General features: G+C 43.8%; 1 protein-coding gene across 5 annotated transcripts in view; it reads right to left on the minus strand.

Annotated features, from left to right (window-relative positions):
* The window catches only part of SMARCD3 (SWI/SNF related, matrix associated, actin dependent regulator of chromatin, subfamily d, member 3), a 104595-nt gene that overhangs the window by 70790 nt on the left and 9028 nt on the right, over positions 1-24777 (minus strand). The window lies entirely within an intron of this gene.

The raw sequence follows: 24777 nt of genomic DNA on the forward strand, positions 1-24777 counted from the left end.
CTGGGCCGAGCCGGCCCGGCGGGGGGGGTGGCGACGCTGCTCGGGCCGGGGACGGCTCCGCCGGTCCGCGCTCCCGCTGGGGACGGCGCTTGGGGCCGCGGGCAGCGCCGGGCCGGGCCGCGGGGCTCGGCGCCGCTCGGCGGCAGGGAGCCAGCCCCGAGAAGGCGCCGCCGAAGCCGGGCTTCCCGGGCTGCGGGGAGCAGACGGAGCCGAGGCGGGCGCTTCGCGGACATGTTGCGAGCCCCCGGTCCCGCGCTCGCCTTCCCGGGGCCGGCACCGGGCGCGGCCGGCAGCGCTGCGGGACCCCGCGCCCGCTGGACGGGCTCCGGCCCCCGGCCCGTTCCGTCGTGGCCAGCGCTGCGTAACCAAGACGGTTTGCGTTAGGAACGCAGGTTCCAGGATTTTGTGTTTAATTTATTATATGTAGATACCGCATCAGTTAGGATGATAAGGTACAGCTGCTCCCCTCCCCCTTTGCGACCGGCGCCTTTATTATGTTACGAAGCACGAGGATCTACTAGCAAGCGTTACTGAATTTCAGTGGAATACAAGAGAATATGTCGTGCATTCTATCTGGACGTTCTTAGCAGGAATTATCCAAAGATTTCTTGAATATCAGATTACAAGGTCGGCCATTTGACAGGGAATGGCAGATTCATTGCAGCCACAGACTGAGTGAAAGTCCTGAAGGAAAATCAATTATGTAAGAATAAGACTCAGCTCTTCCTTAGTACTATTGCAGTTCTCACAGTATAACTAGGTTGTTGTTTTTTTGTTGTTGTTTTTTAAAGGGGGGACTAAGATACATATGGATGGAATTGCCTTGACCAACGTTACCCAGCTGAGAATTATTTCCTGTGTTCTTCCACTCACCGCAATACTGTGAAGGACAATGAGTGTGTAATACCTCTACACAAAAGGATAAAGCTTACAGTGCAAGAATGGCTTCTCCCAAATTTTCATACAATTTTATTTTAAATAATTTCTCTTTCTCTTTTTTTCCCCACATTTTCCCATAAAATCATAGAAAACTTTATCTTCAGATCTTTATCTTTTTATCTTTAGTCTTTATTGGACTCTTTATCAGGGAGTGTAGTAATAGGACAAGGAGTAATGGCTTAAAACTAAAAGAGGGTAGGTTTAGACTAGATATTTGGAAGAAATAGAGGGTGGTGAGACTGGAACAGATTGCCCAGATAAGTTGTCGATGTCCTATTCCCTGGAAGTGTTCAAGGCCACATTGGATGGAGCTTTGACCAACCTGGCCTAATGGAAGGTATCGCCCATGGGACCATGCCCAGGGGGGTTGGAACTACACAATCTTTAAGGTCTCTTGCAACCCAAACCATTCTATGAAAACAACTGTGTTCTAAAAAAAGTGCATGGTTCAACCCCAGTATCATTCTCTTCCACAGCTGCTACGACTATCCTGGCAGCTCCCAGCCATTTGTGGTCTACATGAGAGTGGCACAGGACTGACTCTGCGGTGCTTTTAGTGCCTTTACTAGTTCTTGGGGGCTGAGCACACTGGGGGGGCCTCCTTCCATCCCTCCATTGCTCTCTCCAACCTCACTTTGTACTATATTCCTAACACATTTACTTTGAAGGAAAGCCTGGCAATCTGCTTCACTACTTGAGCTTTAGGAGGCCGCCTTTTCTCCCACAAATTTTCTTTTTATATTTATTTCTATGCTAGTATTCAAGCTTTTAAAATTGTTAAACTACTCTGGTCAGGCCACAAAAGATAAGGTGCAAGTTGGTTTGTTTTGGGATGTGTTTGCAGCTGCTTTCATTTTTTTTTTTTTTTTTTTTTTTTTTTTTTTTTTATCTACATACAGATAATTAAGTGCATGAAAATAATATTTGCTACAAAGGGGTATGGTTTCTGTCATACAGTTTTTACTTAAGTCAACAAGGCTCAGAAAGTTAAAGTATTCTCAACAGTTCTGAAATTTATGCAGTATGGTGTAGAAAATGTACAGAGAAGCAGACAGAAAATGTCCCTAGATTGAGGCACTGCTTATTCTAAAGAAATGACAATATGTACTTGAGTTCAGAATTATTTAGTATTCTCTTTAACAATACAGATAATGAACTAGAGAACATGCTTATTAAATTTCCTAGCAACATACAGTTTGGAGGGGTTTGAGGTATGCTGTGAGAGGATCAAAATTAAAATCCTGAGAAGCTGGTGACATGGCTTGAAAGAATGGGATAAATTCAATCAGAAATGGCACAAGCTTCCACATCAAGACAGGAATCAACAACTACATAAACAGAGGAAGGAGAACAACTGACTATTTTGTTTGGAAAAAATGTTTGGTGATATCATTAAGTTGAATGTGAATTAACAGTACTACACTGACACAAAGTAAAGAGACAAAAAAAAGGCCAGAAGAGCAGTAACTGAGTGCTGCCCCACTTCTCTCATCCCCTTAGTGGCAATAGAAGCAGTGACAATGGGTTCTAGATTCATATTCTTCTTCTCCACGTTTTGTCTGCTGGGGATTCTTCCCCATTCCTCCTCTTCCTCTGCAGGGCACAAACAGTCAGAGCTCAAGATTTTTCTAAGGCTGCAAAATTAAATTTTTAAATACTGCTGAAAAACCCTTCCGAAGTAATTTGTAATTCTTCTGCTATCTGAATTGTTGTCTTAACCAGACTATTTGCAATTTGGGGCTCTGTGTGTCAAATAAAATCTGCGTGGGAGAAATCAAGATGGTTCAGGGGAGAGCAGTGTGACAAGAACTGTAAAGCCTAAGGAGGGAAAGAGAAAATTACAGCCAAAAGGCTGGTGCAAATCGAAAAAGAGCTACCCTCCATATCCATAGTACAAGAACTAATGGATTGAAATTTTCCCCAGGAAGATTTAGATTAGATATTAAGGAAGAGTCCAGCAGGAAAGGTACAGATGTTTCATAGAATCACAGAATAGTTTGCATTTGAAGAGACCTTAAAGATCATCTAGTTCCACCCCCCCCTCCCCGGGCATGGTCCCATGGGTAGGGACACCTTCCACTAGACCAGGTTGCTCAAAGCTCCATCCAGCCTGGCCTTGAACACTTCCAGGATGGGAACCTCCATCACTGAAGGTCTTTAGGAACAGGTTAGACAAGCATCTGCTCAGAGTGATGTAGTTGCTGTTGATTCTAACTTGGGTCAGGACAAATAACTAACTGCCAAAGGTCCCCTTTGCCCTGTTTGCCTCCATGAACTGTATGGAATTTCACATGACAAAGATACGGCTTTTCTCTAGCTGGAATGTTTTTTCTTGGCAAACTTCGCAGATCTGCTGCAAACAAGCTTAAGCTGATCAAAAAGGGTCTCATTTTTTTTTTCTATTTTGGAAAAATAATACATATCTGATTGCTACAACAATATAGGAATTTGCATTTGCAAATTGCTGCAAGTTCCCCTTTGAAACTTACCAAGTATCATACAGCTTTTATACTCTAGCCTTTTACATTCTCCTTGACTCATGTATCTTCAACTACAATTTTACATAACTGTCTCCTAGACATACCCTTTAAAATTAGATCTTTCCACTAGCCATTTTTTCAAATCTATCTGGAATGAAGATATACTATAAGCGATTTGCAGCATGCATAAAGAAAGGAGATTTGAAATAAAGGCAATAAAGAATAAATAAAGGCAAAGAAAAGTGTTGTCTCCAGAGGTTCCAAATAATATTCTGCAGAGGTAGACATAATTAAAAACTTACGTCCTGACTACTTTAAAAGCAATCACAGGCAACAGCAGGGACACCAAGAGATGCAGGAAAAGATATGTAATACTATAGGATGCAAATATCAACTATATATGCATTTTACTCAGCCCTGCACAGTCCTGTGACCTCACAGTAAGCTACTTAGCCCCACTGTGCCTCTGCGTTCACTTTTCCATCCTCCCAAAACACATTTTCCACAGCTTTTCCAGTGACATCTGTGCGTGATTTTTCATGTCCTCTTAGCAGAGAAGCAAAGTGGTACAGGCACTCCACACTAATCCTTTCATTTTCAAGCCAAGGGCCAAAGCCGAGCTGCAAAGTATTATACCTTAGTAGGAAGACTTTGGTTCTGGAAGGAGAATAGAGAGGAGACTGTTGGGAGTATGGATTTCTGTTTTACAAAAGTAGACAAAACAAAGGAATCCTTGGTGGGGAATCCTTGGGAACCAGAGAAAAAGACCAGCCGACGACCCCCCCACATACATCTACTGCCCCCTAGACCAGAAAGGGTAAGTACCTTCATGATAGTTGGTCAGAATGATCAGTTTGGAGTATGTTTGGTAGCAGCATCATGAAGAACTCATCTGCCAACACTAATGGATACCACACAGATGGGGGAACCACTAGGTCAAAAAGTCTAGCTCTGTATAATCAATAGCAGCCATGTAGTATATAATTTTTTCAGACATAAAGTTACTGCATTGCACTTTAAGGCTTGGTATTCCTATAGGACATCTGCTAAAAAATTACTTTGAATTACCTTTAAGTACATCTAGCTATTCTCATTTGTTCTTCTAACAACTTTGTCCCTAGCAGTTCTTCTTTATGTCTAATGTTTATGTTTTGAAGCATTCACAGACAGCAGTCATACCCACACTTTTGCTAGGTTAAACAAGTGAAACTCGTATTTGGTCTCTTCAAATAAAAATGCCAATTTCTCATAATTCCATTGGGTTTTTCTCTGTCAGCACCAGTTAACCTGTCAAGAATACAGATAAACAGGATTGTAATCTCAAAGGCCAGGTACTGGTATGGTATTAACACTGCTCTCACCAGCAGAACGCTCAATCAAACTTTCCTAGGTTCCCAGCTACCTTCCACTATATTATTGATGGTAATAACCCCAAATTCTCCTGCAATGGGCTCATGCAGTAGGCTTTTTGTCCTTCTTAATTCACTGTCATTAGGTAAGCCTCCAGCTGACAGTGCTGATTCCTGTTGCAAGTCCCTGGGAGCATGACAATGTACTGTATTGTCATCAGAGTTTGGAACCAGGTGATCATTAAGGTCCCTTCAAACCCAAACCATTTCATGATTCTGTGATTCAGAGTTTGTCTGATTTCATCCAGAAGTATGATTTCATCATATTGAATATCCAGCTCAATACGATAACTTAATCTCTTCTGATTCAATGATACCAGTCTAATTTGCATAATCAACAAATTTCATTATTATACTTCCTATTTTTTGTGCCATAGGCATTAGTGAAAATGTCAAATAGCATCAATCCCAAGGTAAATCCTGAAGAAACTACAATCTGTTTTCTGTGTCATCTTTCCTCACCTGCCTTGCAATTCTTCTGTTATTATCTGTTTTCTGAATCCGAACTAAATTTTCAGATAGCGCTGCATCAAGGCTTTGTTGAAGTCTAGAAAAATAAGACATATACTGTTTCCTTTGCTTAGAAAATTAGCTGAGAAAACTATTAGGTTAATAAATGTTCACTGTTTTTTTTTTTAAATATATATATATATATATCCTATCTAGCATTTATATCCTCCTCATTCTCAGTTATTTTCCCTTTCAAAATGTATCCTTGAGCCTCATATGAACTTAGGATCACACTATTGCAACTGCCTGGAGTACACTTGCCCTTCTGTAGTATAGGAAAACCAACAGGATTTCCTATTTCTTTATCAGGAAAAAAGATTTTTTGAAAGCCCATTTTGATTAACATCTTTGTCTCACTGAAAATCATTTGAAAAGTATCTATAGTTTGAACAAATCAATAATAAGTAAATATTGACTGAAGGATGTATTAATAAACAAAGCTATATAAGACGTGAGAAACAGTCTCAGAAAGAGCACTAGGAGAGTGGAGAAAGCACATAACCAAAGAAGGAAAACAGAGCAGTCTTGGCGTAGACCAGCTAATAAATTCACCTCTCATTTCAACTAAACTAGTAGAACAATTATTAAGTGAATAAAATCACAACGGACTTAGAGCACAATGGAACTGAGAGTGGTAAGTAAAATTGTTGATTATAAAAAAAATAAAAAAATGCATTGCCAGACAAGGCCCAAGCGTCTTTTTAAATGATTTTATTTGGCAGAGTAATTACAACAATTACAAACAGATTACCCCCAAGAAAAGTCAATGTTAATCTCAAACAGTACAGAAGTACAGCAAACATCAATGACTTTGGAAAATGGCAGCTAGTGGTAAAATGGCAAATGTAACTTAAATATAATGTAGTAAAACATATGTCTGAAATTCTTAACATGACCATAATTTGTATGTTACTTCTAAGCAAAATAAAAATTGGCTGAGAGGTTATAAACAAAATGTTGTAAACATGATGAAAACAAGCGGAAGAAAAATTAGCTACTAAAGACTCCGACAATGGTTGTTATACACAAGAGGGTATTTTGTTTTGTATTTGTTATTCTGTTTGTTTGTTTTTACCATCTTCAGAGATCTAAACAAAGGAACAAAAGACATGATTAAATTCTCAAAAGATTTTGGGGAAGTTTCACAGCCAATAAGGACAGAGGATTAAAAAAAAAAACAAGTGGGCCTAAAATGTTGGAAGATTTAGGTGGGAAAAACGCAAGTAGGCAGTGGAAGATAAATCCTGAGGTGAAAGAATTATGTTTACCGTAGAAGGTAAGACAGTTTTCTAACCTTTTCAGCTTTCCATTCTCCTACTACATAAATACATACATGAGATCTCAAGAATATGGAAATGCTAGGCACAGCAACTGATGGCACAGGGACATGATTACAGTACTCAGCCTTCAGCTGGACAATTAAGTTTTCAAACAGGCTCTTTCAGCAACCGAGTGTTGCAAAACTGGAAAACATCAGTCTCCAGCACAATACAGTGTTTTCCCTCCTCGTCTCTCTCACCATACTGTAGACACAGCAAGTTGGCAGAGGACAGCTCAGAGCAACAAACTGCATTTGGCAATAAGGTCATGGAACTGTACAATATGCACAGTAACATACTGCCTATACTCCCAGAGGAAGACAAATAAATGACAAGGGACTTGAATGGTGGCACAAGTGACTTGTTAATTGCACCTTAAAAATGCAGAGGGTAGAAGAAACATAAGTTGAATCATTACGGTGTTCAGTGTTTAAAAAAAAATGACAGGAATATGCTGGTAAGACTCAAATAGCAGAGAGGTGTGTTCGTGTGTGGATGTGAACTGTGACAGGGAAGAGTTACTCAGTGCATGTTATATTACCTGTCACGGTTCTTCCTGCTCTAAGGAACCTGCTTTGGCAGGGGGGTTGGACCCAATGATCTTTCGAGGTCCTTCAACCCCTTCAATTCTGTGATTCTGTGATTCCCATTCTTGGTACTCGGTTGTGTCTAGGGCCTGAGAGTACTAGGCAGAACGGATAAAACTGTATGGTCTTTGGCCTTTACAGTTTAGAAGTGAAGTTAACAGATGGAAATAGAAGGGGTGCCCAGGAACAGAGAGAGCACTAATCATCATGATAGGCAGTGGACTTGGTGCACCAGCTGTCTAGCCATGCTTATTTTGAATAGCCACCAAATTCCTACTCTCTGCACCCCATCATCAGCACCTGTTTCCTGACCAATTTATACTCAGCCTGCAACTTGAAACCATAGAAACAATGTTCTTGTAGGAAATTTTACTCTGTTCTCTTTTAGGAAGCAAATGTGCTTCATTCTTCAAAGAGATTCCCTAGTGCTCAGATGCTAAAGGCAAGCTAGTGCATGCACATACGATACAGCAATGCTGAATGTTAGTTATAAAAGTGATGGCAAATAGTAAGGCACAAATCTCTGCTAAGGTTATACAGAGAAAGAATTTCTAAATTTTAGTTATAAGCCCAAAGATACATATATATATATAGATGTTTTCTTTAAATTTATGTAGTTAAGATCCCAGATATTAACCTGGAGTATGATATTCACCTACTCTAAACAAGCATAAAACAAAGTTAAAAATCTAGTGTAAAGTATACGTAATGGAAAGTCAACCACTGATATTTCAGACATAAGAAATAAGGCAAGCAGAATATAGGAAGAAAAAAAGTTACAAAGAAAATGCTTGTCATAGTTCTGTCCTTTAGAAAAGCTTCTTTTGTCTATAACATAACTGATTCCTTTGCTACTTCATCTGACTTGTAACAATCCTTCCACTTACTGGATTGTTTTAATGCTTCTTTTTTCCCAGTTTCTCCACCTCCTTCTGCCATTTGAGTTAATCCCTAATCAAATTCCTGCCATTGTGTATCTCACTACTGCAATTTTGTCTGTTCTGAACTTGGCAAGTACTTTTTTACTCTGATAAAATCCACTTTTTCTGCATCCCTCTGTCTTACCCATTTGCTGATTTTACCCCACCCTACAACAGCTTTCCCATGTATTTATCGTCTCACTTAACTCTGGGATGCTTTGTCTCTACCATGGTATTGCAAAAAGTCAACAATCACAGTTCATCTTTAGAAATAATTTAGAGAACAATCAGTTGCAGGCCTATGCCCTTCTCCTTGTTACGGCCTTTTTCAAAGGCTTATAATTGTTCTTCCCTATGTCCTCCTTTATATGTTAACTCCATTTATCTATCAAAGCACCAATTCTGTGGACCCTCTCGCATGCTTACAGCACACAGCTCTCTGACATTTCAAACCAGACAAAGTCTAGACTACCTTCAGAAAATGACTCTGTTCTGTTTGGCAGCTGTTGAAGAATGGACTACATACATCTAAAATAGTTAAGTCTTTCAGCTTCTAATCCTTTTGCAGTCTCACAAAAATGCTTAGGAACCTGACTGCAGCAGGGACCCAAAGACAAAGCATGAAGGAGAGCAGGAACCAGTCTTTTGGTCATCGGGCTTTGGCTAAAGGACAACAGACACTTCTTAAGACTTACAAAGATTTAACAAATTATCTCAATTCCTGTAGCAACAGTACAGTTACCAGCTCCCAAACCTCTTCCCCCTCACAGAAAGCTGCAGGATCACCTACGTGGTAACTGTTAGTGCTGCGCTGTTTCCTTTCTATTCCTAAACATTCACTGAATTCTAAAGTAGTGATAGCTCAGGACTGGAGGCTGTGATGGATGGATGGATAAAGAAACTTAAAAACAGAAGAACAAACACTGCTTATTAATGTCTATACATAATATATACAATCACATACAGAATGCTACTTCTACAATTTTTGCAGTCACTTTGAATTCACCACTGTTCCACTAGTGCTTGGATCCTACTTATCATCCCTGCTAGATCTAAGTCTGCTCCTTTAGAAGAGCATTACAATGGGTTTAGAAGTGGTGCCTGTTACATATAAGTTGAATTAACAGTTTCGTATTTGGTAGGTTTAGTGCGTGTCACTGTTTTTACACAGCTCTCCTTTTCTCCCTTCAGGCATAAGAAAGGAGTGCCCAGATACAGACTCCCTGCATACACCTTGTTTCCTGGTTTTTCATATTTGTCTGTCTACTCTTTCAAAAGAATTAGTACTAGAAACTCTGATGCCTCTTCAGCTGCTTTTCTTATGAAAAGTTGCAAACAAGTCTTAAGCAGGGGCAATTTGTGACTGAGGAGGGAACTCCTTAGATGGGAACAATAGTGCACAATTGCCTTGTTTTACACAGGGAGCCAGGTCCAGTGCCACGCTATTCGTAGCTCACTCCCTGCCAGCTGCAGGATCAGAGCACCTGAGCGTGCAGACAGCCTCTGTTTCAGGTACAATCAACGAGAAGCCTGGAGCCTGCGCTGTTGAGCTCTGCACAGAATCTTCCCTGTGAAGCCTTCGCAGAGTATTTCCATGGGAACAGATACATGCCTTTCCTGTTGCCGAGGAGACACAGTCACTGCTTTTTCAGATTGGTGAACATTGTCCCCAAAGCATTTCAGCATCTTTAAGATCATGAGGAGTTTTGCATAGGCATTAGCACCCCCCTCCCAGTTAAACACGTCCATCATTCTCCCCATTCCTATTTTTCAGAACCTGCTTTAAGCACTTTGATATAATGCAACAGATTATTTCCAATAACTGGCTTTGATATCAACATTTTAAAGTGATGTTGCCAAACTAAACAGCTCCATATGCCTGGAAGTCATTCCTGCTATTGTTCTGGCAATTTTTCGGATTCACTTTCACTGGCCTAACATGCAGTAAAAACAATTCCTTTCCCTCCAGGGGTTTCCTTTGGTACTTAGAGAAAAGCTGTGTGGCAAATCCAGCGTTCCTCTCTCCTCCATATTCCACCACTTCTGCTATTTTTACATGGAAAACATGTTTGTAAAAATCAAAGGGCTCTCTGTACACTTGAGGCCTCAGGAGGGCAGTAGCGCTGGATGGTAACGCACACAAAGAAGCAGATTGCTGAAACGCTTCGGAGCTTGCCGTCAGTCAAGTGAAGCCATGGTCAGCACAGATACCGTGCCCCATGCAGTTTCCTACTGCCCCTGTGTGGCAGCCTTTAGCAGTTAACTGATGCAAAATTCTGCCGTGCAGGATCTGAGCGGAGGGAGGATCCGCGCTGCAACGAGGCAGGAGCAGCGCTGCACGCTTGGCGGAACATTTCCCAAGCTTCTGTGGAGGAGCAAAAGGGGCCGCAGGCAAGAAGCGTCCACCTGACTGCCACAGATTCTCTTTTCAGACTCTTTCCTCCCTCATACAAATTTCCCCCCCGTCCTTTTAGGGAGAAAAACGAAAACAAAACAAACAAACAAAATATGGTAGCCTGGTCGTTGAGAATTAGCAGTCTGGGGAGGGAGTGACAACTGATACGGGAATAGCGAGCCCTTACTCATCTGATGCAGGGAAAGAGGAACAGCTGGAGGCTATTGTTCAAAGAAGCAACTGATGGAGTCTCCCATACTGGGGGAGCCTTGAAACTTGGGGTTTCTGTCAGCAGAAGGGCGCCTTTGCCACCCGTACATTTGGATTTACAGAACCAGTGGAGCGCCCTAACAGTCAAGGGGAACAAGCTCCAGGTTCTAAGGAAGACTTCAGAGCCACCTGTGCTGGACCATGCATTAACACCCAGAGAAAAAGGTGCATGACAATTGTTGGACACGTTTCTGCAATCATCTGCCAATCATACTGTCACAAGAGGTTTGTTAAGTACAGACCTTGATCCAGGATGTTGCAGGGACACCGCTGAGGCTTGTCCAGGCCTTGAACCATCACCCCTTGCTGCTCATCCACATGGCAAATAACAACACTGCCTAAGGGGTCATGGAACAAATCAAGAGGGACTAGAGTACTGGGGGCAAGGGTGAAGGACATAGGACCCCAGGTAACCTTCCTGATCTTTCAGGGGAAGGTTTAGGTAGGAGCAGATTTATCCTGCAAGTTAATTACTATGTGCTATGTATATCAGACTAGGAATCCATGCCCTCAGATAAAATGACATTGCTATCTTCCTCATTTAGGTTCTCCCAGATCAGGACAAAATCCCTCCCTCTGTCAACCTCTGTTGGGTAAACTAAATACAGTGAGTGATCTCTTTATATGTCTCTTCCGAACACATTTTCATATTCCAACAGCCTTCTTGAAGTACAACTACTTGAAGCGGAACCTTTATTACAGTAAAATGTAGTAATGTCCCTAGAATGGGACCATTCTTGGACCATTTCATTCCTTCACTACCACAGTCCCAAAGGCCATTTGCAACTATACAAACTCATCTTTGTTTCTGACTACACGATCCTCATATATTACCACACCAAAAACTACAGGTGTTAAAAGGAACCTAATGTATACATCAGCTACATGAAGAGTCCAAATTCACAGAATCATAGAATGGCTCAGATTGGAAGGGACCTTAAGAACCACCTAGTTCCACCCCCCCTGCCATAGGCAGGGATGCCACCCACTAGCTCAGGTTGGCCAAGGCCCCAGCCACCATGGCCTTGAACACCTCCAGGGATGGGGCATCCACAGCTTCTCAGGGCAGTCTGTGCTTCACCCTTACAGTGAAGAATTTCTTCCTATCATCTAATCTAAATCTATCCTCTTTCAGTTTAAAACCATTCCCCCTCCTCTCCAATATTATCACTGCATTAATTACATCATCTTACATCTCCTTCCGTATATTTCCACCTGCATCCAGACTCTACTCTGTAACCTCAGTGCCAGCACAGCACCAATGCTGGTTCACAGACATAGTCTGTCACAAGTGCTTAAACAAGTCAAGAAATACATCCACCCCTGCACTGCACAGCCCCTGAGGTCTTTGTTGAGTAAACAAAGCAGTAGAGTTCTTCAAAGGGAGTTTTGAGCCTCACAAGAATTACCTGAGCCTGTGATATCTAAGAAACTTTACCACTGCCACTGGCTTTACAAGGAAAGATAAAAAACAGAAGTAACATAAAATAGAAGGTAAAATAAGTGAAAGCTCCAACAAAGTGCAAATCTGCAAATCTTCAGAGTGTTGTCATGAGGGGTGCTTATATGTTACACTGGAATAAATGGTTGGGCTTTACTCTCTCTACCTCATCTGATTTAGATCTGATAAACAAAACAAAAACAAAACAACCAAACAACCCAAAAAACAGAAACAGAAAAAAAATAGTTTGCTAAGAAGACAAAAGATAGTGCCAGACCTGCAGTGCCTCTCAATTAGGTTTCTACAGTCACAAATCCTGGAACACAAAATCATTAACTATCACCCCATTGCTGGGCACCCAAGTAACTCTCAAAGCTAAGATAGTATCATTTACCTTTACTACGAAGAGGAAAAGTAAACCTGAGGGAATGGATATCTCTATTCCCAGCCAAAAGGACAGTGTTACCAAAGTGAATACATGGCATTATATGAGTCTTAACTCATATTAAGTCTATGTGATGAGAGCTACATTGATTACAGGTATCTAGTTATTAATTTGTCCTTCCTATGAAGTTCAAAGTAAAGGAACTTTTTGTGGGGCGGCAGATGTCAGGAGATGATGGCAAGGAAATGCCTTAAAGAAAAGGATGTTCCTGCACCAGGAGAATTATAGTAGTTCTGTTAGAAAGGATGTACAAAGATCGAGTCTGACTACCTGACCACTTTAAGGCTAACCAAAAGTTAAAGCATTTTAATTAAAGCATTATCCAAATGACTCTTGAATATCAATAGGCGGTGGGCATCAACCAACTCACTAGGAAGCCTGTTCCAGTGTTTGACCACCCTCACAGAGAATAAATTTTTCCTAATGTCTATCCTGAACCTCTCCTGGCACAGCTTTGTGCTATTCCCGTGCATCCTATCATTGGTTGCCAGGGAGAAGAGACCAGCACCTCCCTCCCCACTTCCCATCCTCAGGAAGTTGTAGCAAGCAATGAGGTTGCCTCTGAGACTTCTTTTTTTCCAAACTAAACGACCCAAGTGTCCTAAGCTTCTCCTCATAGGACATGCCTTCCAACCCTTTCACCAGCTTTGCTGTCCTCCTCTGCATGCTTTCAAGGACCTAAACATCCTTTTCAGGTTGTGGAGCCTAGACCTGAATGCAATGTTCAAGGAGTGGCTACACCAGCACTAAACATAGTGGGAGAATCACCTCTTTTGACCAGCTGGCTACGATGTGTTTAATGCATCCCAACATGCAGTTTGCCCTCTTGACTGCCAGAGCACACTGATGGCTCACGCTGAGCCTGCTGTTGACCAGCAGCGCCACATCCCTTTCTGCTGAGCTGCTCTCCAGCCACTTGTCTGTACCTTTCTCTGGCACTCCTCTGTCCCAGGTGCAGAACCCAGCATTTACCCTTGCTGAATTTCATGCTGTTGCTGACTGCTCAATGCTCAGTCTATCTAGATCCCTCTGCAAGGCCTCTTGTTCCTAGAGAGTCAACAGCACCTCCCAGTTTAGTATGGGAAATTAAGTATGCTGAGGATGCCTTCAGCTCCTGCATCCAGATCGTTGATAAAAATGTTGAGCAGAACTGAACTGAGCCCTGGGAAACACTGCTAGTGACTGTCTGCCAGAGAGATGTAGCCACACATCACCACAACACTTTGAACTCTAGCGTTCAGCCAGTTGATTGCCCAGCATGGCATGACCCTGTTCAACTCACAGTTGGACAATTTGTCCAGAAGGATGCCGTGAGGGATAGCATCAAAGGCCTTACTAAAATCCAGAAAGATTAAATCCCCTAACTGTGTAACCTTATCACAGGAGATCAAATTGCTAAGGCAGGACTTTTCTTTCATGAACCCATGTTGACCATGCCTGATAATAGCTTTGTTCTTTTAAATATCTTTCAATAGCATCCAGGACAAACTTCTCCATAACTTTTCCAGGTATTGAGGTTAGACTAACAGGTCTGTAATTTCCTGGGTCTTCTCTCGTGCTCTTGGTAAAACATTAGCTAGTTTCCAGTCAGGTGAGACATCCCCAGTCTCCCAAGACCTTTGGTAAATTCTTGAGTTATAACATATGTTAGCTACAGCATAGTTACTTAGCTAACTCTTTTAGTAGTTGAAGGGTAAACCCTTGCATTCCTTGGCTGCAGGAACAAGAAGGAACACGACCCACAGGCTATCTGCTCAGACGCACTGCTTTGTTTTTACAAGAACAGGGCCTATCCCTAGTTGAATTAATAATCTTTGCTGATAGGAGGAAAACCATCACCAAAACTTAAATCCTGGATTTGAAGAGAGCTGGCTTCAGACTGCTCAAGGAACTAGATTGTAAGGTGCCCTGAGAAACTGCTTTTGAAGACATTGGGGTCCATCAGTGCTGGCCCGTTTTTAAGCACCACCTCCTAAGAGCACAGGAACAGGCAATTCCAAAGTGTCAGAAGTCAACCAGGAGGAGCAGGGGTCTTCTTCAAGAGCTTAGGTGGAAAAAGAAAGTACATGGCTGCTGGAAGCAAGGTCGGGCAACATGGGAGGACTACAGGGATGCTGCTCGCCTTTGTAGGGAGAGAATCCAGGCTGCCAAAGCTCAATTAGAGTTGAAGCTGTCCAGTACTGTGGGGGACAATAAAAAAGTCTTTAAGTATGTTAATGTGAAAAGGAGGGCCAGAGCAAACATTGGTCCGATACTTGATGAGGACGGTCACCTCACAAACAGGGACAAAGCAGAGATGTCTAATCCATTTTTCGCCTCTGTCTTCAACACCAGTGATGGGCTCTGGGACCCCAGCCCATGAGTTGAAGGACCATGACTGTAGGAACGATAAACTTCCAGTTAACTACAAACTGGTGCAGGATTTGCTGCTCAACCTGGATGCATACAAATCCATGGGGCCTGATGGGATTAATCCGAGAGTACTCAGAGAGCTGGTTGATGTCGTTGTGGGACCTCTCAATTATTTTTCAATGGTCTTGGGAATCTGGAGAGGTCCCAGTTGATTGGAAGCTGGCAAGCATTGTCCCAGTTTTCAAGAAGAGCAAGCAGGAATATCCTGGCAATTACAGGCCTGTCAGTCTCACTTCAGTGCCTGGTAAAATTATGGAGATTATTCTAGGACTTTTTGAAAAACACCTAAAGGACAACAGAGTCATTTGTCAGAGCCAACATGCATTCACTAAGGGAAGGTCATGTCTAACAAACTTAATTTCCTTCTACAACAAAACATCCATCTAGCTGACCAAGGGAAGCCAGTTGTTGTAATCTTTCTGGATTTCAGTAAAGCGTTCAGTACTGTCTCTCACAATATTCTTCTGGACAAAATGACCAGAATACAGTTAGATAAAAGTATAATAAGATGGATGAGCAATTAGCTGGCAGTTTGGGCCCAAAGTGTTCTTCTAAATGGGGTTACATCAGGCTGGTGACCTGTCACTAGTGGGTTTCCCCAGGGCTCCGTTTTAGAACCAGTCCTCTTCAATGTTTTCATAAATGATTTGGATGAAGGACTTGAAGGTTTTTTGAGCAAATTCGCAGACAATACCAAATTGGGTGGAGCTGTTGACTCCATCGAGGGTAGTGAGGCCTTGCAGAGAGATCTGGACAAATTAGAGAGCTGTGCAATCACCAACAACATTAAGTTTAACTAGAGCAAGTGTTGGATCCTGCACCTGGGAAGGGGCAACCCTGGTTATACAGACCGGGGACGAGATGCTGGAGAGCAGCCAGAAGAAAGGGATCTGGGGGTTTTGATCGACAGCAAACTGAGCACGAGCCAGCAGTGTGCCTTGGTGGCAGGCTCCCAGTGTATCCTGGGGTGCCCCAAGCACGGCATTGCTAGCCGGTCAAAGGAAGTGATCGTCCCGCTCTGCTCTGCGCTGGTGTGGCCTCGCCTCGAGCACTGTGTGCAGTTCTGGGCACCCCAGCATGAGAAAGACATAAAACTGATAGGGAGTGTCTGAAGGAGGGCGACAAAGGTGGCAAAGGGCCTAGAGGGGAAGACATATGAGGAGCGGCTGAAGTTGCTTGGATTGTTCAGCGTGGAGAAGTGGAGCTGAGGGGAGACCCCATCGCAGTCTGCGACTTCCTCCCGAGGGGGAGTGGAGAGGCCAGTGCTGAGCTCTGCTCTCTGGGGACCAGCAACAGGACCCAAGGGATGGGCTTGAAACTGCGACAGGGAGGTTCAGACCAGATATCAGGAAAATGTTCTTCACTGAGAAGGTGGTCAGGCACTGGAACAGGCTCCCAAGGAAGTGGTCATGGCACCGAGCCTGCCTGAGTTCAAGAAGTGTTTGGACAATGCTCTCAGACACATGGTCTGATTTTGGGGGTGGTCCTTTTGAGACCCAGGAGTTGGACTTGTGGGTCCCTTCCAACTCCGATATTCTATGATTCAATATATAAGTATACTAATATAGATCGTAGTACTTGTGCATATGCTCTTTCACTGACCTGAAGTAACATGCCTTTCATGTACACATAAATCCTAAAAATATGAGCAGTCATCATGAAAATGTTATAACTCTGTACTCACTGTAAAGGAAACTTATGAGGACTAGTTCAGATACAGACATGGACAGTTAATCAAATAAACCATGTCTTCTTTACGTACTAGTAATGCAGGGTGACAGAATTTAAACCGAGAAATCACAGAGTAAAATAAAAAGTGTTTTGAGTAACAACTATTTAACAAGTACTGAAATGTACAGTTGCAAAATGACTGGTGTTTGTAAACTGCTACTCTTCAATTAGTTGCTGTGATAAAAAAACTGCTGAACAAACTCCTTGAACAATGATTTTGTCAAAAGCAGCACTAGCTGAAGAACACTGCCTCATTGATATTAGCTGGGCTACACAGCCCTTGTTCTCCTCATGTTTCAAGATTTTCTTCACAAGTTAGAGGTAACAGACAAGTACTGTGATGGGAGAATACTGTTCAGGTTGAGAACCAGTCTTAATCTCATTTACCCACAAGTTGCTACAGCAGAACAGTGAGGGGAGAAAAACTACTACAAGAAACGGGAATAAGCAGCCAGGACAGATTGGGAACTTATTAAACGAAATTTAGCAATAACGCTGAATTATGTGAAACCATAACTTAAACGTTTTCAAAGAAAGAAGCAGAGCAGTTGAAAACAATTTTTTCAAAGAAGGAAGCAGAAAAGCTGAAGAAAATTCACAATAAGATTCACTTGTAACTAGCTGTGTTTGTAGCCATTTGAAATAAACTAATTTGTGTTAACATAGCATAATCAGGAAAAGAATAACAGCAAGATTGCTACATGTTGCTAGCTCAGTGCCAGCCCTTCAGCAAGAGTGAGTTTTCTCAGTATCACACTGAGCTGGCGCTGTGACCTCACTGCCCACAAAACCAACCATACCTGGGCTGCACCAGCAGCAGCGCAACCAGCAGGGTCTCCTGAGACCCCGCCTGGGCACTGCCTTCGTTCTGGGACCCCCAGCACTGGGACATGGGGACATGGGGCTGCTGGAGTGAGTCCAGAGGCCATGAGGATGCTCAGAGGCTGGAGCAGCTCTGCGTGAGGAGAGGATGAGGGGGTTGGGGTTGTTCAGCCTGGAGAAGAGTGCTTGCAGGGGCTGCAAGAGGAACTCTTGGGCAGGGGGTGTAGGGATAGGACATGGGGTGACAGCTTTAAATTAAAAGAGGGGAGATTTAGATTAGATGTTTGGAAGATATTCATCATATTGAGGGCAGTGAAGCACTGCAGGAGGTTGCCCTGTGGAGCTGTGGGTGCCCCATCGCTGGCAGTGCCCAAGGCCAGGCTGGATGGGGCTGGGGGCAGCCTGGGCTGGTGGGAGGTGTCTGTGCATGGCAGGGGGGTTGGAACTTGATGGGCTTCGAGTTCCTTTTCAACCCAAACCATTCTGTGATTCTATGATCCAGGTCTACTGGATGATATAAACTGAGACATCTATGTTCTGCTTCCCTCCAAGGCACCTTCATACTTGCATGAAGCTCAAGGAAAACCCTAGTCATACCAACCGCTTCCAGGAACCCCAACTATCCACATCAGACAGAACACCCACAGCACAACTTGCTATGGAAAACACAATCAGGCTTTTGAAGTTTTGCCTTATTTTGGTGAAAACTGATTTCCCAAAAAAGGTCTCCTAACTTCACTCCTCTTCCCATCTAAAGCACACTCCATAAACAGAACCAAAGTATTTTTATATTCAATTTTAAATCAGTCCAGAAGGCTTGCACAGGTACGGGAAAACTAGGTAAGTTCAGAGAGCTAATACACTAAAGAAACCAAACACTCAGAGATGGGGGAAGTTACAGCTATACTGCTTTAACTCTTTATTTTCACAGAATCACAGAATAGTCTGGGTTGGAAGAGACCTCCGAGATCACCGAGTCCAACCTCTGACCTAACGCTAACAAGTCCTCCACTAAACCATACCCCTAAGCTCTACATCTAAACGTCTTTTAAAGACCTCCAGGGATGGGGACTCAACCACTTCCCTGGGCAGCCTATTCCAGTGACTAACAACCCGTTCAGTAAAGAAGTTCTTCCTAATATCCAACCTAAACCTCCCCTGGCACAACTTTAACCCATTCCCCCTTGTCCTGTCACCAGGCACGTGGGAGAATAGACCAACCCCCACCTCGCTGCAGCCTCCTTTAGGGTACCTGTAGAGAGCGATAAGGTCGCCCCTGAGCCTCCTCTTCTCCAGGCTAAACAGTCCCAGCTCCCTCAGCCGCTCCTCGTAAGACTTGTTCTCTCACTTGTTTTCTTTAAAGCTGCTTAACAAGGACTGTCATTTGGAATAAAAGAAGCATTTATCACTTACTATCCTTGTATTTTTAATGCAGACTGTGGAAAAATACACACTTCTGGCATCAAATCTCAGACCAAACGTCCACTTAGCCAATGATTAGTACCAGATGCTCAAAGAAAGACTAAAATAAAATAATAATAAATTTATTTTCATAGAATCACAGAATCATAGAATGGCCTGGGTTGAAAAGAACCTTAAAGATCATCTAGTTTCAACATCCCTGCTCTGGGCAGGGTTGCCAACCACTAGAGCAGGCTGCCCAGAGCCGCATCCAGGGATGGGGCATCCACAACCTCTCTGGGAAACCTGTTCCAGTGCCTCACCACCCTCCAAGTGAAAAATTTTCTCCTAATTTCTAACCTAAATCTCCCATCTTAGTTTAAAACCATTTCCGCTTGCCCTTTCACTACCAACACATGTAAAGAGGTGTTCCTCCTCCTGTTTATGTGCTCCCTTCAAGTACTGGAAGGCTGCAGTGAGGTGTCCCCAGAGCTTTCTCTTCTCCAAGCTAAACAAGCCCAGTTCCCTCAACCTTTCTTCATAGGAGAGGTGCTCCAGCCCTCTGATTATCTTAGTGGCCCTCCTCTGGACCCATTTCAAGACCTCCACATCCTTCTTGTGCTGGGAGCCCCAGGCCTGCATGCAGTGTTCCAGGTGGGGTCTCACAAGAGCAGAGTAGAGGGGGACAATCACCTCCCTCTCTCTGCTGGCCACCCCTTTTTTGATGCAGCCCAGGACATAGCTGGCCTTCAGGGCTGCAAGTGCGCACTGCCGGCCCATGTCCAGCTTCTTGTCCATCAGGACCCCCAAGTCCTTCTCCACGGGGCTGCTCAAGTTCTTTTTTGCCCAGTCTGTATAAATACCTGGGATTGCCCCAGCCCAGGTGCAGCACCTTGCACTTGGTCTTGTTGAACCTCATGAGGTTCTCATGGGCCCATTTCTCCAGCCTGTCCAGGTCCCTCTGCATCCCTTCCCTCTGTTGTATCGACTGCACCGCTCAGCTTGGTGTCATCTGCAAACTTGCTGAGGGTGCACTCAATTCTGTTGTCTATGTCATTGATAACGATATTGAAGAGCACCGGTCCCAAGACCGACCCTTGAGGGACACCACTTGTGACTGGCCTTTTCTGCAACTACATAAGAGATTCAAATAAATATTCATCAGATATTCAAATAACCATACTCCACTGCATTAAAACCTTTGCCTTTTGAATGTATGGATAGAGCAGCATAGCCACAATACTACTACTATTGCAAGAAACAAGACATACCTATTCCTCTTGTATGACCTTCCTTTTTCTGTTACAGTTTATTAACTTCCTGAGCTTGGACTACCATGTTTAACAGCCAGCAATGGATTTGTCTTACACCTTTGAATTCATCTATAGTACAGAGTTAAAACATCTTTTAGTAATAAATGCTATGATCTAATTTGGCATGACATGAAAAATATTCCCTTGTGTTTGTTTTAAGCCTCTTGCCTGATATTTTCATAACCTGTCCATATGTTCTATAAATAGCAACTTGCCTTTCCCCCACTGATGGCTGTATAGATATCTAGCACAGTTGTCTTTGTCTTTTTTTCTAAAGATTTCTCACATACCTCCTCTGATGGAATCTTCCAATTTCTCCCTATCCTCATCATCACCTTTTATAGAATTATACAATTTCTACTGTTTAATAAATTCTAAGGGATATAGAACTGGATTCACTATATAGGTAAGCCATGGAGTTTCATAGCTCTGTAATAAAAAATCAGTTTTGTTGTTCTTTTCCTATAATATCTAACATTGGATTTTCCATTTTAATGGCTCACATTAAATTGATATTTGCAGAGATCTATAAAGATGCAAAGATCTCTTCCCTGAGACAAAGCAGATCGTTTGGACAACAAACTACATTGGTAGATTGGTAGCTACATTGGTAGACTTATTTTCTCTACACAGCTTACCTATAAACTCATCAACATTCAGTTCACAGAATCACAGAATTGTAGGGGTTGGAAGGGACCTCAAGAGATCATAGGGTCCAAGCCCCTACTAAAGCAGGTTCCCTAGAGCAGGCTGCCCAGGAAGGCATCCAGACGGGCGCTGAATATCTCCAGAGAAGGAGACTACACAACCTCCTTGGGCAGCCTGTCCCAGTGCTCCATCATCCTCACCATGAAGTTCTTTCACATGTTGGTGCGGAACTTCCTGTGCTCTATTTTGTGGCCATTACCCCTTGTCCTGTCCCCACAAACCACTGAAAAGAGGTTGGCCAAATCCCACTCTCTCCCACAGTTAAGATATGTGTAAACGTTGATAAGATCAATGTTCATTCTGACATATTATCAACAAGTTTTTTTCAAACTCATCCACAGTTCTTAAGAAACAGGTTTAGGTTCTACTACACAGAATAATGTCACATCATCAGCTAATTTTATTGCTTTGTTATTTACCTCTTTGGAAATCATTTATATAGTACACTGGCCACCAACAAGGGACCAAAATGGTAGTCCTTCTGTTACAAAAATCGAACATTTATCCGTACTTCTGTTTCCTGCCAGTGAGCAGCCACCCCTCCAGCCGCGTCAGGACCCAGAGATTCCAGCCCAGGGTGCCTGAAGATTCAGCAGTCTCTGCCCCAGGCCGACGGACACAGCTGCTGTTTTCCCATTTGCAAGCTCAGTCACTAATGAGTCCGGGTTTGCATGCACACACTCAGACACATGGAGAACACTGACACAGCAGTTACACTGAGAAGGCATCTGAAGACTGTTGTGCCTTCAGCAGTACCCACATGCCAGTTCTCACACAAAACATAAGTACCAGACAGCCAAGTCCTCCTCTCCAGCTTATCAGGATTGACGTTAACTACTGGAAGCATACATGCTGCCACTCTCTAGATTCCAAAGCCCATACACATTCATGGATCCCTCCAGTACCACACCCCCCCCCCGCCCACCTGACACCCCAGCCTGGATCCCCCATCCTCATACTCACTCCACAGGTCTCCAGCTTGCCAGCCAGTCCTGCTTTTACTTTGCTAGCAAAAAGATGCAGGTAGTCACACAACGATCTCACAGACACCCGTGGCAAGTGTTCTGATTTTGGCTGGGATAGTTAATTTTCTTCAGAGAGGCTCATTTGATGCTGCATTTTGGACTTGTGGTGACACTAGTAGTGATGACACACTGACATTTCGGTTACTGCTGAGCAGTGCTCTCACCGAGCCAAGGACTTTTCTGCTTCTCATGCTGCCTTTTGTTGAGCAGGCGAGGGGTGCACCAAGACCTGAGAGGGGCACAGCTGGCAGAGCTGACCCAAAGGGACGGCCCCTACGCATGGCATCACACAGTAAAAGCTGGGGCGAAGAAGGACGAGTGGGGGACTTTCGGAGTGATGGCGTTTGTCTTCCCGAGAAACCGTGACGCACGATGAGCCCTGCTTTCCTGGACGTGGCCGAACACCTGCCTGCTGATGGGAAGCAGGGAAGGAATGCCTCGGTTCGCTTTGCTGGCAAGCAGCTTTTGCTTTACCAGTTGAACTGCCTTTATCTCAGCCCACAAGATTTTGCACTTCTACCTTTCTGATTCTTTTCCCATCCCACTATGGGGCAGTGAGTGAGCAGTTGTGTGATGTTCAGCTGCCTGCCAGGGTTAAACCACAACAGCAGGCAAAAAAAGCCTCCAGTCAGGGAATTTTGCTTAATTTTATTCATTGGCAACTAACAAACCTTTCATTATTGATTCTAGTACTAGAGAAATAAAGATAACACACAGGGAAAACACCTCCGCCTCGCTCTGGATGTTTCCCCTTCCCACTTTCCAGTCTCCAATCCCCCTGCCAGATGTTATATTCAGTCCCTTTGGTGAGGCAGCAGGAAGTGCAGGAGATGGGGGTCGCTGCATAGGGGTTCCTTTTCTTTTTTCAGCTCTTTTGTTTCTTATTCATCATTGGTTCTTCAATGGGCCATAGTGCCTTACGGGTACACCTCCTTTTGTGTCCTCACTCCTAATCAACTCCTCTTGTACACCTTTTGTTTCCTCAGGTGTCTCTCCCATTCTGCTCTGGTGTTGCCTCACCCTTCTTGGATTATCTTTTCTGCTCTTGCACTTCTCTTGCTCTGCTCCAGCAACGCTGCTTGCCCCTGCTTGGGCATCTTCCTTCCAGCATCTCCCCTTGTGCCTGGCAACTCCTGCCCTTTCTTAAATATTTTCAGAGAGGTGTCCTGTGCTCCTCTGGTTGGTTCTAGTTTTGGTGTGTGGTGGATCCATTTTGTATGTTGCTGAGCTGGCTGGAAGCAGCTATGACCAGCACAGGGCTGGTCACATCTGTGACCTCCTCCTATACAGTCACTCCTGCAGCATGTTCCCACAAATCCTGCTGATTTTCCCCAATATAGTGCCTGACACTTGCAGACCCTGAGAACAGTACAAGCCCTCTGTTCATCTCATAGGCCTGTCCAGGCACTGGACCACCTATCTACTGACAAGTCCTAAGTTTGCCTGAAATCTGCCAGCAGATTACACGTGCACCCCCTGCCACACACACACCAGGTCTAGGGAAGACCCACACTCATCTTCTGCAGCTGGCACCTGGCACATGGGCTGTGACCTGCAGCTGCTGCTGCTGAGACGCTCGCTCATTTCACTCACCCCAGTCCCCACAGTAGCTGGCGCTTGGGACACATGCCAGACCCAGTGGTGGGACTTGAGATCCTTACCTGCTCTGGCTACCCCTGAGACTCCCCCTCACTCCAGCTGCTGGCAACAAAGCCCAGGGGTGCCTACACCCCCAGTTTGACTCACTTACTGGCCCCAGCTTCACTCATGCCGGTCTCCACAGTAGCTGCCATTCCAGACACAAAGTCTTTGAGATCTGTGAAGATGCTCCCAAGAGATATGGGTCCTCTAGCTACTGACACTGAGACAACCACTTGCTCCCACGCAGACACCACAGTCCGGGGATGGCTGCACCCCTGGGTCTGACTCCAGTTGCTGGTATACACTCACATCAGCCTTGCCAGTTTGTGGCACCTATTTATAGAACTCACACATAGAGTAGAGAGAGTACACAGAAAGTTAAGAAGAGATTTAATAGAAAGATAGGATAGACTGTGACAATCAGGCACAGGTCTCAGCCAGAGAAATGTACTGACCAGCTACTGTGTGCATGCAAGTGACCCTTTTCATACCCTCTTCTGTCTATTCTCCCGCTTTGCTTCTCCCCACCCCGCTACCCACAAACATTTCATAGTAAGTTTTGCATAACTCCATAAGCCTCCTCAAATATTCCAAACCCTGATATTCCTCTTGTTTCCCACTTATTATCAATTACCAAGTCCAGGGCAATCCTCTCCAAAGTTATGCCTGTAGCTTCTTAATGGCTCATCATTAAGTGACTGCAGACATTTGGTCTTTGTCTCCATTATCCCTTGAACTAGCAGTTTGTGTCTTTGTGGTTTTGTTTAGCACTTCCCCTATTTCGTTGTTATCCCCTTTGCACTGAAAATATCCTTGTCAGGATAAACCTAATGAAGGAGAGGTGCACTCTCACCTTTTGTGTACCCTTATATTTCCTACTTTTCCTATTTATGTGGAATTTTCCTTGTTGACTATATACATCCCTTATTAGCCTTTACATTCTTCAGGAACCTCACTGGGAGCATTTTCAAAAGACTTAAGGACAATGCACGGACAGGCCTGCTCTTAT

The sequence above is a fragment of the Oxyura jamaicensis genome, chromosome 2 (genome assembly GCF_011077185.1).
Source record: "Oxyura jamaicensis isolate SHBP4307 breed ruddy duck chromosome 2, BPBGC_Ojam_1.0, whole genome shotgun sequence".
NCBI lineage: Eukaryota > Metazoa > Chordata > Aves > Anseriformes > Anatidae > Oxyura > Oxyura jamaicensis.